The following is a 13,865-nucleotide window of genomic DNA, read 5'->3' as shown; positions in this document are numbered from 1 at the left end:
ACAACCCAGATTTTGTGAAGAAATGGGAGCAGATCTTAAATAAATGCTCTTTGGATCTTATATTATTGACAATCGAGGAATTAGCAAAATCTGTCAGCAAACTCGACAGTGAAATCGAAGACCTGACAGAACAACTGTCGAAATTTAAAAACAAAGAGGAATTAACAACCATCATAGAGGAAGTGAACAGAACATTGGACAACTACAAAAAGGACATAGAACAACGCAAAGTCCGAAAATTCAGAAGAGATACGTTGGATTATCTTCAGGATATAGTATACTCCTGGCAAGAATACTACGCACAAAACAAAACCGCACCAGGTAGAAGACCACAAAACCACAAAACACCAATACCGGGACAAGAACCAAGTGGATCCAGTAGCGAAATACCTACAAGTGGGGACGAAGTTATCAATAGGGAGAACGCGGAAAGTGGACCGATTATACATACATCACAAGAAGCGACTACCTCTAACGCACAAACCACTCCCTCGGTTTTTTTAGACAAAAGACTACGCGAAGAGGCAATAAGAAATCTAAGATCGCGGAACAAACCAAACAACTAGTTGTTAATATTTCATCAAAACCACTATCCAAAGACCAAACGGACACATTGAACCTAGGTTTAACATTTATACCAACCCAGAATTCCAATTTGCTGGAAGAAAAAATCAATCTTCACAGACTGGCACGGAAAATGAGACTCAAAGTCTTTTTTGATTCACAAATGGGAATCAACACTACACAAGAGCCACATCAATACTTAGAAATGAAACCCAAGAGTCATTTCGACCCTCAAGTCAATAACATAACCATCAGAATGTTTGAAGAACAGATGATAAAAGATCTCAAAAGGGTTAATTTCACCAGAACAAGGAACTACAATACCAGGAGAAGGCAGAATGAAATCATCAAGAACCTTGCGGATGACAGAAGCCTGACCCTAAAACCGGCAGACAAAGGAGGGGCCATAGTTATTATGGACACTACATACTATGAGGAGAAGATTTTAGAGCTCCTAACAGATGAGAACACGTACATAAAAATTGAACAAGATCCGGTCAGAGAAATATCAAGCATTATTGAAACTACGCTTGAGGAAGCTGAGGACCAAGGATGGATTTCCAACAAGACTAAATTGTTTTTGATTAATGAACATCCTATTACTCCAATCTTCTATGGACTGCCAAAAATACATAAGAACTTGACAAAACCCCCCCTCAGACCGATTGTTGCGGGAACTGATAGTATCTTCAACCCACTAGCAGTTTATGTGGACAAGGCATTACAACCCATAGTCCAAACAACCACAACATATCTTAAAGATACCACAGATTTTCTCAATCACCTAGACACCTTAACAGATATTAACAGAAATGATCTACTGGTTTCGTTTGATGTACAGAGTCTATATACATGCATCCCACATCAAGACGGTTTGGAAGCACTCGAATGGTGTCTACTAAGAAATGAATGTGAAGCAAACAAAACCTTCCTAATGAAATTAAGCAAAATTATACTCATTAACAACTATTTCAGATACAGGACGCAGTACTATTTACAAGCATCAGGAACTTCAATGGGGTCAGCAATGGCCCCAGCCTATGCTAATCTATTCATGTACCATTTGGAGATGAAATGGATTTTGATACCAACAAAATTTAGCAAAAAAATCATCACCTGGAAAAGATACATTGACGATGTTTTCGTCATTTGGAGAGGACAACATCACGAACTAGAGGAATTCCTAAAATACATCAATTCAGGCCACGACAGAATCAAATTCACGATGGAAATTGGAACCCCTAAACTACATTTTTTGGACGTTGAACTAGAGATTGGGGAAGATGGGATAATCACCAATATTTATCACAAACCCACCGATGTTAACAACACGTTACACTTCAGGAGCCATCATCCGACGCATTTAAAGAATAATTTGCCCTACAGTCAATTCCTTAGACTAAAGAGAATTATCTCAACAACTGACACCCTGAGGAATGAAAACCTATTGATGACACAAAGATACAAGGAAAGAGGCTATCCAGAGTCTATCATCAAGAAAGCAGAAGAAAAAACACTCACATTGGAGAGGAAAGACCTCCGTATATCAAGAAATAGATCTAAGGAGATCCCATTTCTCTACGCTTTAAGATATTCAGCACAGAGTCATCACATAACAAGGATGATCAAGAAGAACTGGGGTATAATCAAATTGGATCCACAACTAAAGAGACTATTTCCTGAACCACCCATAATCGCCTACAAGAGGGGTCGGAACTTCAGGGATAGCCTAGTTAAAGCAGAAAGACCGAGAGTGGACAATCAAAGAACCCTCACCAAGAGGAAAATAGGTACGTTTGCCTGTCTCAGTTGTGGCAATTGTAACAACATAATGAAGGGAAGCTATGTAAGACACCCATCAAATGGCCAAAAAATCCCACTAAAGGATTTTGCCACTTGTGACACGAAATCAATCATTTATGGTTTAAGCTGCCCATGCGGCATTTACTATGTTGGACAGACACAAAGGAAAGCCAAGGAGCGCTGGAATGAACACAAAAGTAACATACGTACCAACAGTGTTAACTCACCTGTAGCAAGACATTTTTCCATAAAGAAACATAATATTTCTCAACTAAAGGTTGTGATTTTGGAAATTGTGAACAGAGCCCCAAGAGGTGGCAATCATGCCAGACGTATGAACCAGAGGGAAATCTTCTGGATAGAGAGACTAAACAGTCTAGCTCCCAATGGGATGAACGAAGATTACAGTTTAGCCTCATTTTTGTAACTAAATACTGTTTCCCCTGACCCAATCAGAAACCCAGTGTGGATACAATATCAATTGCTGTTAAATACATTTTTGAATTTGTTCAGTTCACTTAGGATGATTTTTTACTGACATAGGATGTATTAAGTTACAGACCATAGAATGTGAGCATGCTTCTCTTGAAATAGTAAACACACGGATGTCCAATATTCGATTAACTTTTGTCCGTGGTAAACAATAGATTTCCCAGAAGTTACATGAGACACTCCTCACATTTATCTTTCGACTCTTTTCACCTTTATTTCATTTGACTCAAACTCCCTGCACCAGTATAGATATACACCTATATACTATTGGTTAATTACACATTGTTTTCTAAAATATGTCCGTATGACGTCTGTTTTCCCGTCACACGCTGACGTTCTAAACATAGTGACGTCGTCACGCTTCGACGTGATGACGTCATAATGTAAATAGTGGCCATCTTTAGCGAAAACCGTGTAGAACGGTTCGAGCTACAGCACCGGCCATCTTCTCAGGAAGGAGGTAAGAGAATCCTTTGTAAACAGCTCCCCAATTGCATATCATGAGCCTAGAGGCCTTCACAGAATACTCTCCACAGAATGATCCCACCCCATTGTTTTCGTGTATCTAATATAGTATATATACGTGTTTTTACAGACACGAGTGGAGGAATCGCCCATTACTGCACTACCTCCGTACCTGAGGACTCTCTACATACCACAGCGACCCATTCCATGGATGTAGTAGCTTTTTACAGAAATACCGAAAGGTAATATTTTTTCTTAGATATTACATGACTAGATTTTCCTTCATGAATTAAGATCCCGTTTTTAATTGAGCTTTCCCTATTGTCTTTTTATCACATCTACAGGTTGAATAACCATTATTGGGCTGATATTGCTATGGATAATAAATCCAGTTAGGATATTCCACATTGAACATCCAGGTGATTATTATTAAAAATTTCTCCCAAGAGTTAAATGACAGTTATCAGTGAGAATCTAAAATTTGATCATTGTATCATACATTATAGACGAAACAAAGATTAACGGCAATGAAGAGGGCTATCAATTCCTGAAGAAGGGGACACCCCGAAACGCGTCGAGAAAATATTCATCATTACTTTCTGTGGATATACCATGTGAAAAGCCTATTGTATAGAAAGTGTGATGAGTACCTTGTATGCCCTTGTATTATAATATTGAATGTAACCTCAAAATGAACACATTTATGTTATTATGTTTACAAAGACTGGATGATGAATGAATTGAAATTCATATCTATAACAATTAATTTAAAATTCAATTAAAACCGATGGTCCCCATCATTCTGTTTTATTATAATAGTGTCATGAATTAGCTTCTCTCATTAATTTCTTCTTTTTTCTGAAAGAAACTGAATATTACCATTGTATAGAAATATTGACTGTTTCTACAGTATAAAGGGTGTGCAGGGGACGGGAGAGTTCCACAATCTTGTGGACAATCTGTTGTAACCATACTAAGGGCCCATGTGAAGGATGCACGAGAAGGCGCATGTCATGTGTGCATGTCCAGGCCCCATATGTACCACCACCGCCACGAATAGTAGCGGGTTACTTTCTATGTTCTCCACCAATCCTAATTCTACCTCACTTATTGCAAATATATATATACATATAACTAAATGCTGTACTTATTAAAGTATAATGTATGAATAAGACGCTCAGATTGGGTATAATCGAGACACATCCAGCAAAGCTTAAAATGCATGTTTTTGTATTGCTTACAATAAGTATTATAGAGTGTTCAAATGTTTGTGATGTTTTTACCTAAATCGGCAACACACGAGGGAGATACCTTTGTGAAATATGTGCAAGGCCATTCCCCCTCCCACCCTGCGAAGGCTGCCAAGGCATGAGAGCAGAGACCGCGCCGCGCTGCTTTACCTCCCCCAACCAGACTGGAGCTTCAAAGACTTGTAACCCCCTCTGTAGCACCCAAGGCCGCCACCCGCCACCTGCATTATTTACAGCGCAACAGTAAACCTCTGCCTAAACACACGCGCCCCCTCGTAAACCTCGCAACCCACCGGACCATCCTAGACTTATGGCCCTGTGCAATCAGGACACCCAACACTTTGACAACACACAGCGGAACATCCATAACAACTTCTAACAAGGCAGTAAGACATGTACCGCCCGTCCCAGGCCCTGAAGCTTAGCCCCTCGACCTATGGCCCAGGTCAACAGGACACTGGTAACCATGTCCTGACGTATTACCTCCAGACCCCTTACAAGGTACATTCCTCCTGTGTTGCATTAACCTGTTGTATAACCTATTGAAAGATTTACTAAAGAAGATAATAGTGAAATGAGTGAATGACTGCGGTGTGCATGGCCTAGGGCAAATAAGTCAGGAAAGGACATTCATCTCTGACATTGGCCGCGATGGCACGACAACACCGCCCGGATGAACTCCGCCACCCTGCCAGGCCCAGCCCAACCCACGAGGCTGACCAGTGACGTCTTCCAGCCAAAGCCAACCACATCACAGCAGCACCTATAGTTAGTCGTCGCCACCCAATCCCCTTGAACTTGTGCCCCCTATAGTGTGTAGGTTCTTATGACGTTTTTTGTAAATATATACGCCTGTCTTTGCTATTGTCAGACAGAGCGCTCTCGGAGTTTGCAGAGTCCTTTGCATGCCCTATTCTGATTGATAAACTCCCATTTACGCTCACCCGCACTCTGTCTTGGCCTTATTCCCATTTTGGGAGAGTCCTTTATTGTCTCTCATTGCGGGGAGGATCGTGCTGTGTGGGGACGCTTGCCTTCAGTGGTGACCCCGATAGCGTGATATTATTTCTTCCTAAACTCGTTATAACCGTCCCCTTTTGGCACGAGAATCTCCGGTCGAAAAGGGATACGCACGGTGAGCCGGCTCCGGGAGGCTGCCCGCCAACGGCGACCGGTACACTAAGAAGTGCGCACTCAATAGAGAAAGGGTACGGGATCCCGGTTGAAAAATCCCCTTTGAGTACCGCTCGCCGCAGTCGGGGCTGACTGTTGAGCTGACGGCGACACTGCCTGGACGGACCCAGTTTCGGAGACTATCGGTTCAAGACGGGCACGTGAGTACTGAGTGTGAGCGATTGTAAAGGGAGCGGGGAGAGAAGTGTAGGACAGGGAACGAAAAGGGGGTACGAAGATATACTAAAGATCATTCTAAAATTTCCTTTCTTTTTCTTTAGATATGGCCATTAGGATTACGAGGTGAATAAGAGGTAGAAGTGACGGGAACCTAGCTCCGAAAGGGGGTGGAAGGCGGCGCCGCATAGTGCTATATTGACTAGTGCTGGGAATATATGACGAAGTGAAATATAAGATAAAAGTGTTCAGCAAAAGGGGGCACTGAGAATATATTAGTGATCGCTATTACTTCCTTCTTTTCTTTTTCTTTAAGGGTAGGGGGAGAATAAAAACCAAGAGTGGCACGAAACTGGGAAGAAAGTAAGGGAAAAGGGGGCCTACTAGAAGGGGGAGAGCAGGTTAAAACATATAAATATATGCATATGCGCATTCATTTATCTAAGTAAGACAGACAGGGACAGCCGGCCAGGGAGGAAAGGGAGGGCAGCGTGAATGGTGTACTGAGTGTTACCAAGAGGTGTGTGCATCTCGTATGTGTCAGGGGACAATTTGAGGTTGCGAATGTGTAAAACGGCTATAAATGTATAATTGTCAAATGGTCATGGTAAGTGTGACCGGATGAAACTTTTTTGAAGGCAACGGTGATACAGTGACGTGAGTGGGTGCCTTTTGATTTCCGGGTTGCTATTGTCAAAATAAATGATGGGTTGCTCTTGTATGTGTCCTCCAAAGAGAACAAAGTAGAAACTGTGTACAGTCAGTTTCGTATTGAACAGTCGAGGGAGGGAGAGCCCAACCGAGCATAACAGTGAATGTGAAATCGAATACGAAAAATAATATTGATACTACACTCATATTGTAATTGCTGACACACAGAGACAAATAAGCACTAGGAGAGCGCTGAAATGGGGGCTGAAACACCCTTATCACATATTTGTAAAAGTCTTCCAGGGTACGCGGAGCGGATTAAGAAATATCACGACCAATGGGTAACTGAGTTGAAGGGAGAGGGGCTACCCCAGATATGGCCAGAGGGAGGGTCATTTGATAAAAGCGTTCTGGATATGGTGGTCACATGCGTTTTCTTGAAATATAAAGGAAAACAGTTGCAAAATAGGAGGGAAATAATAGATCTCTGGAGGTTATTTGAAGAGGTACCACCGCCTAAAGCACCAGCATTAAATGCTGACCTCCCGTCCACTACAGACAACCCACTGATGATACAGAAAGATATCAAAGAATTGCCAAGTGTAGCGCCACCAATAGAGGTAATAAGTTTGTACCCGATACTGAAAAAACCTGTACCCGCAGAAGGATACAGTGATCCGACGTATGTGCCTCCCCCGACAACCCCTACACCCCACCGGCCCACTGCACCCCCACCATATGAAAGTACAGGGGAGCGGGGCCAGGCGAGTACACAAAGGTTGGATATAGAGAAACTCACAGATGATTTACAGTCTAGACTCTCAATAGCGAAAGATGAGCTCTCAAGGATAAAAGACATGTGCGGACAAACAGCACTTAATGCGACTAGATCGGGGCGCACGTCTAGAGCGCCAGGCGAGACAAGAAGACCAGAAGAGGGGTGGAAGAAAGGTGAGATACTGTTCAGAATTGAGGAAGAACCCACACGAATAATTGAAATAGAGACACGTGAGGGAGATACTGACAATGATGAAAGGCCTATGGGGGATAGAGAGGAATTACTATGCGACATAGGGGACGAGTTAGAAGAAAGTGACAGGTTGAGTATGGCTGTGGGAGGGGGAAGCGAAGGAGGGGATGGCACATGTTCAGTGAGAACACTGGACGACGAGTGGTCGGGACGACTAAGGAACAGAGTGGGAAAAATGGCATCACTAGAAACATCAGCATCCAAATCGGGTCCGGGTGCTATACAGAAAGGAAAGCTACAGCTTCCATTGATACACAGAGGAGGAGGGAGACCTAACTATATCCCATGGGCACTAATGGACAAAGCTAACTTATTAAAGCTATTGCCCCCGTTATTAGGAGGGGCAAGTAAGTGGATATACGCCTTTGAAAAACATACTGCTGGGGTACCCCTAGCTGTAGGAGATGTGAAAATTCTGCTCGTATCAGCGGTGGGCGATCAGGCTGAAAGAGTATGGGTTAAAGCCGGTTTCCCAGGAGTTACGTTAGATTGTGACCGCCATGATGGGGCCTCCTTTAACACAGTGCGGGCCAGGGTGTGGGACGCCTTGCGCGTAACATTCCCAGATACGCCGGACTTGCAGTTGGTGATGCAATGTACCATGAATGAGGGGGAGGAGGCTATGGATTACATTTTTCGGGTTCAAGAGATGTGGAGAGCGGAGACGGGCACGCCCTGGTATCAATCGACATCTTTATTTTACTTCATTATAAAAAGAGGGCTCCCCAAGGAAGTGCAGAAAGCGCTCGACAAGATTGCAGGCGTTGAAGCGAAGGGATGGCCAGAAATCCAAAGCATAATAATACACCATTGTAAAAGAATAAAGGAGAGAGAGAAGGAGGTGGCACAGAAAAGGTTGGCAGACGAGGCAAAGTTAGTACAGACAAAATTGGTGAAGGTCGCAGCAGCAGTAGCTGCACTCCTACACAGCAGGGAGGGAGAGGACGAGGAGGAGGGGCTGATAGCAATACAAGGACGGATGGCAACTAATTGGGCGGGAACAGGACAGCGGCAGTGGAATGAGCAAGAGCAAGGTGGAGGTCCGCAGTGGGAAGAGTGGACCCCTCGAGGGGGAAGAGGTGGGTACAGGGGCCGAAGAGGAGGCGGAACGGGGTATGGGGGAATGGGAGGAAATGGATGGCAGGGCCCTAGAGGTGCACAAGGAAGTTGCTGGAACTGCGGGCGATGGGGGCACTATTCTAGAGAGTGCAGAAGCAGACCCAATAACGGGTTCCAAGAGGTAGAACAATATGGCCATCCCCACCCGGGAAGCCCATATGGCCTCCCAATGGGGCAACAACAATTAAGAAACCCAAGCCAAGGTAATGCCGGCCAGCAACAGGGACCCCAGTATAGAGCACAGAACCACCCACAAAACATGCCTAACAACGACAGCATGCAATATACACCAGGCAACCCTTTCGCGACAGCAGCAAACGGGGCCCCCGCACCAGCACCTTACAACGGCATGTCAGTGGTCTCAGGTAACGTATTCAATGAAGGGGGGGCGATGAGACACCCCGCATAGGACAGCCCACAGAGAACACTTGCGTGTCCAGTTCTATCTACCACCCACAGTGCAGCAGAGGAACCATTGGTAGGGGCGCAGATAGGAGACAGGCAATTTGTATTCATGGTTGATTCGGGAGCGGAGAAATCATGTGTCAGGGAGGGCCGGTTCCCGTTATCTAACAGGAAGTTAGAGACGCAGGGGTTCTCTGGGGCTGTAATTGAAGTTCCTTACACAGAAGTTTTGGATGTAACAGTAGGGGGCAAGACTGTAAAGGCACCCTTACTGTATTATGAACAGTCCCCGATAAATTTGCTGGGGAGGGACCTTATGAGTAAACTTAACATGACCATATCATTTACCGAAGGAGGAATAGTGTGTTCTACACCCGGGATATGCCCCTTGCGTGCAATGTTGGTAGTGCAAGCCTACACAACCACACAGGAAATACGAGGGCTGCCACAAAATGAAGAGATGTTTATTGAAGGGCTAAAGACTCTGGCCCTTATAGTTCCAGAGCTAAAAAGCATGGATTGGAGGATTCCAGCAGAATTCCTCTTCCGCCCCATAGTGTGTCCAAATGCAGCACCAGGATCAGTGGTGTCGTTGGATTTGCACGCTGTGCAGGTATCAACGAAACGGATCGCTGTGATTGGAATGGACAGAGAAGGATGTGAGTGGCGCACCGTGCTGTGTACAAACGCCAACCTCGCCCTACGCGAGGTAACAGATGAGGATCTCTTTCTAGACACAGAAGCAGATGGTGAGATAGTAATGGAAATAGCGATGCCCTGTGACATTTTGATCCAAGCCAGAGAGATCCCCGTCCAATTGATGGCAGTGGTAGGAACACCACCGTCATTTTTTGATGACGACATGAGGTTAGTACCAAACAGATTATGGACAACAGGCCCCCATGATGTAGGGCTGTTGCATGGAGTACAACCTGTGATAATAAAACTAAAACAAGGAGCTATCTTACCCCGAGTCAAACAGTATCCATTGTCCCGTGAAGCTGAAGAAGGGATAAAAGAAACGATAAATGCACTGCTAGTACAAGGGATAATAGTGCCTTCAAACTCACCATGTAACACATGTATTTATCCAATCAAAAAAGCGAAAGGGGGGTCTTGGAGGATGATACAGGACTTACGCCCCCTCAATGATGTAATACAGAAAGAGTTCCCTCTAGTCCCGAACCCTGCATCAATACTATGCAGTATCCCAAAAGCAGCATCACATTTTACAGTAGTGGACTTGAAAAACGCATTTTTCTCAATACCTCTGGCAGAAGAGAGTAGATATCTTACAGCGTTCACACTGGGGGGAAAAAGATATGAACACTGCAGACTGCCACAGGGATACTGTGAGAGCCCGAGCATATTCAACCGCATATTGCATGAAGACTTGGGAAACCTATCAGTAGAGAGATTATTCAGTACGTAGATGATTTATTGGTGTGTGCACAAGACGAAGCAACATGTAGAAAAGATTCAACAATGCTCCTGACTTTACTGGCCAACAAAGGATACAAGGTAGACAAGGAGAAGCTACAGTATTGCCTGACTGAGGTCCTATACCTGGGACAGCTCATATCAAAAGATGGAAAGAGAATAATTCCCGACAGGGTGGAGGCAATAAGGTCAGTAGGAGAGCCCACGACAGTGAAAGACATGCAGAAATTTTTGGGGATGTGCAATTATTGCCGAGCATGGATACTAGACTATGCAGCATACACCAGGCCCCTCCTACAAGCACTCAAAGAAGCACAACAGGAGAATGGAAAAATAAAATGGTCAGAAGAAATGAGCATATCGTTTCAATCACTGAAAGGGCTAATTTCAAGCGCTCCAGTACTAGCAAACCCTGATTATGGACACGAATTTTACCTATTTTCCCATTGCAAAGGAACACTTATGACAGCAGTACTGACACAAAAAACATCCTTAGGACACAAGCCCCTGGCGTACTATAGTGGTACTTTGGATGCCGTGATGCAGGGTCATTTCGCGTGCGAACAATCACTCACAGCAGCCGCATTCGCGATTGAGAAAAGTGCCACAATAGTAATGGGATGCCCTGTGACATTGTTTGTGGAACACTCATTATTTGCAATACTTGAAAGATCGAAAAGCACACTGACCACACAGCGGGCAACAGCATACGAGATCATATTGTCCAGCGCCAACATCCACATAGTGAGATGTAAAACAGTGAACCCCGCCACATTCATTACAGAAGCGTGCACATTAGAGGATATGCAAAATCACGACTGCGCAACCCACACAGGAGAAGGAGGGGAGGACACAGTGGTGTGTGAAAACGCTCTCAGCGAGGGGGAAGTGTACTTTGTGGATGGGTCCGCATCAATTGATATGGACACGGGAGAAAAACACGTTGGCATGGCGGTAGTGAGATTAGAGGAAGGTGAGTTTGAAACATTAGTACAGTACCGCCTCCCGTCGCATTACTCTGCACAGGCAGCAGAACTGATTGCGCTCATAGAAGCACTACATGCAGCAAAAGGATGTGCAGTAACCATATACACAGACTCAGCTTACATGACGACAACAGTACATGGAGGTCTAGCAAGATGGGGCCGTAGGGGATTTAGAAGGGCAGATGGAACACCAGTGCAGCATGCAGAATTGTTGAAAGAATTAATAGAGGCCCTACAAAACCCTACTGCTGTAGCAATAGTGAAGTGCCAGGCCCATACATCCAACACAGACGTTGTGTCTTTAGGGAACGCGGCAGCAGACGCTGCCGCCAAAGAGGCTTCCTATTTTCAGAAATACGACACAGGTGAGTTCATGATCAAGAACACAACAACCGAAGAACTGTCAGAAGGGTACAACATGATGTCCTTATCACAAATACTAGAATTGCAGGAAGGAGCTAGTGCAGAAGAAAAACTAACGTGGACAAAACGGGGATGCAGCCAATCAGGAACAGACCTATTATGGCGGCAAAATAACTCAGGGAAAGTGGTAATGCCACTACAGTTACTAGAAGTAGCATTTCAACAGCTACACTTCCCTGCACATAATACCAAACAACACATCGCAGCAGAAATACAGGAAGAATGGTTCGTGCCCTGTCTCCAGGAGCATGTGTCTCGATTAGCAATGGAATGTACAACATGCCAAATATACAACTCAGGAATGACATTACGCACACTCCGGGGAACAATTCCAAAACCCATCGGCCCCTTCAGAGAACTACATATAGATTATGCAGACATGGGGGAAAGGTGTAATGGCGCGCGGTACATGATCGTGGTTGTGTGCCCATTTTCAAGGTGGGTGGAAGCAGGACCCTGTGCGCGACCAGATGCCAAAAGCGCCGCCAAGTTCCTAGTAAGGGAGGTGTTCCCGCGCTGGGGAATATGTGACGTGATTCGCTCAGACAACGGCTCTCACTTTGTGAATGAACTCTTCAAGGAAGTGACCACATTACTGGGTATAAAACATAAATTATGTTCGATTTATCATCCCCAAAGTAATGGCGTAGTGGAAAAGATGAACGGCCTGTTAAAGGGCAGGTTATCAAAACTATGCTTCTCATTGAAGAAAAATTGGATTTACTGTCTACCCCTGGCGCTATTTGAACTAAGAAATCAGCCAAGCAAAGACCACCATTTGTCCCCGCACGAAATCGTGACTGGGAGACGAATGAACACAGCACACTCTCCACTGCGCGAACACTCAGATGATCACAGAAGCGCCGCAATATTGGGAGATGAGTTCACAGACTATCTAAGAAAATTAACAAGGGCAGCGCGCGCAATATCAAAGCAACTCTCCCCACCCTTCACTAGAGAAGAGGGAAACATAACAGGACCTGTCACGGAACCAGAGCAACAGCTACAGCTGATGCCAGGGGACCCAATTTATGTCAGAAGCTTTGTACGTCGGTGGAATGCACCACGATTCCATGGTCCATACGAGGTAGTATTTTGCACGCCCACAGCAGTGAAGGTAAAGGGCTTGCGGTACTGGGTGCACTTGACCGACGTACGAAAAGCATACAGCAATGTACACGAGGAGATAGATGAGGAGGCACAGACAACAGGAAACGATGCAAATGAGTAGGATGTCTAAATATCGACTTGCGTGAGTGTGTGATTGAGCACTGGACTTGAATGGAATAATGTCAGCGCTGGAATTGAATGAATTAATGACTGACAAGGATATTACGCTCAAAAAAAAAAAAGTGTGGGATTTCTTTTTTTTTATCTTGTTGAAGTGGTATGTAATTAATGAAATAATAATATTATAGCCTGTATATACCCTTGTCTGTGAATACCCCTCCCCCGCATCCCCACCCGCTTCCATTCCCCGTCAAATGTATTGGCACAGATGGTGCCAGCAAAACGTTTACATGCATGCACTTAATGCACTTTTATATCTCAAACAGGAGCTTCCATGGCATCTAACGGGCAGCCTGCAACGGATAGAATTAGTAGAATGAGAGAATTAGTATATGAGAGATGTAGATATTCGTATGAGTGTGGATTATCAGTATGCATCACATTGTTTTTTATGATAATGTTTGGCTTGGTTACATATTGGTTTATAGCGTTCATCTCTATCGAGATGTACGAGGGGGGAGGGAGTAACAACACTACTGGACCAATTAACAGTACCACCGGGCCCAATGCAACTGCAGGTGTCAATACCAGGGAAGGTGATTTTTTGATATGGGACGGAACTAAACTTGTGTGGGGGTATCATACCACACCATCCAG

General features: G+C 44.5%; 1 protein-coding gene across 6 annotated transcripts in view; it reads right to left on the bottom strand.

The window, feature by feature from the left end:
- LOC138545302 (FRAS1-related extracellular matrix protein 1-like) overlaps window positions 1-13,865 on the bottom strand; it is a 1,530,918-nt gene that overhangs the window by 802,605 nt on the left and 714,448 nt on the right. The window lies entirely within an intron of this gene.

The sequence above is a fragment of the Ambystoma mexicanum genome, chromosome 1q (genome assembly GCF_040938575.1).
Source record: "Ambystoma mexicanum isolate Mex_15411 chromosome 1q, UKY_AmexF1_1, whole genome shotgun sequence".
Lineage (NCBI taxonomy): Eukaryota > Metazoa > Chordata > Amphibia > Caudata > Ambystomatidae > Ambystoma > Ambystoma mexicanum.
This window is presented reverse-complemented; position numbering and strand designations above follow the sequence as displayed.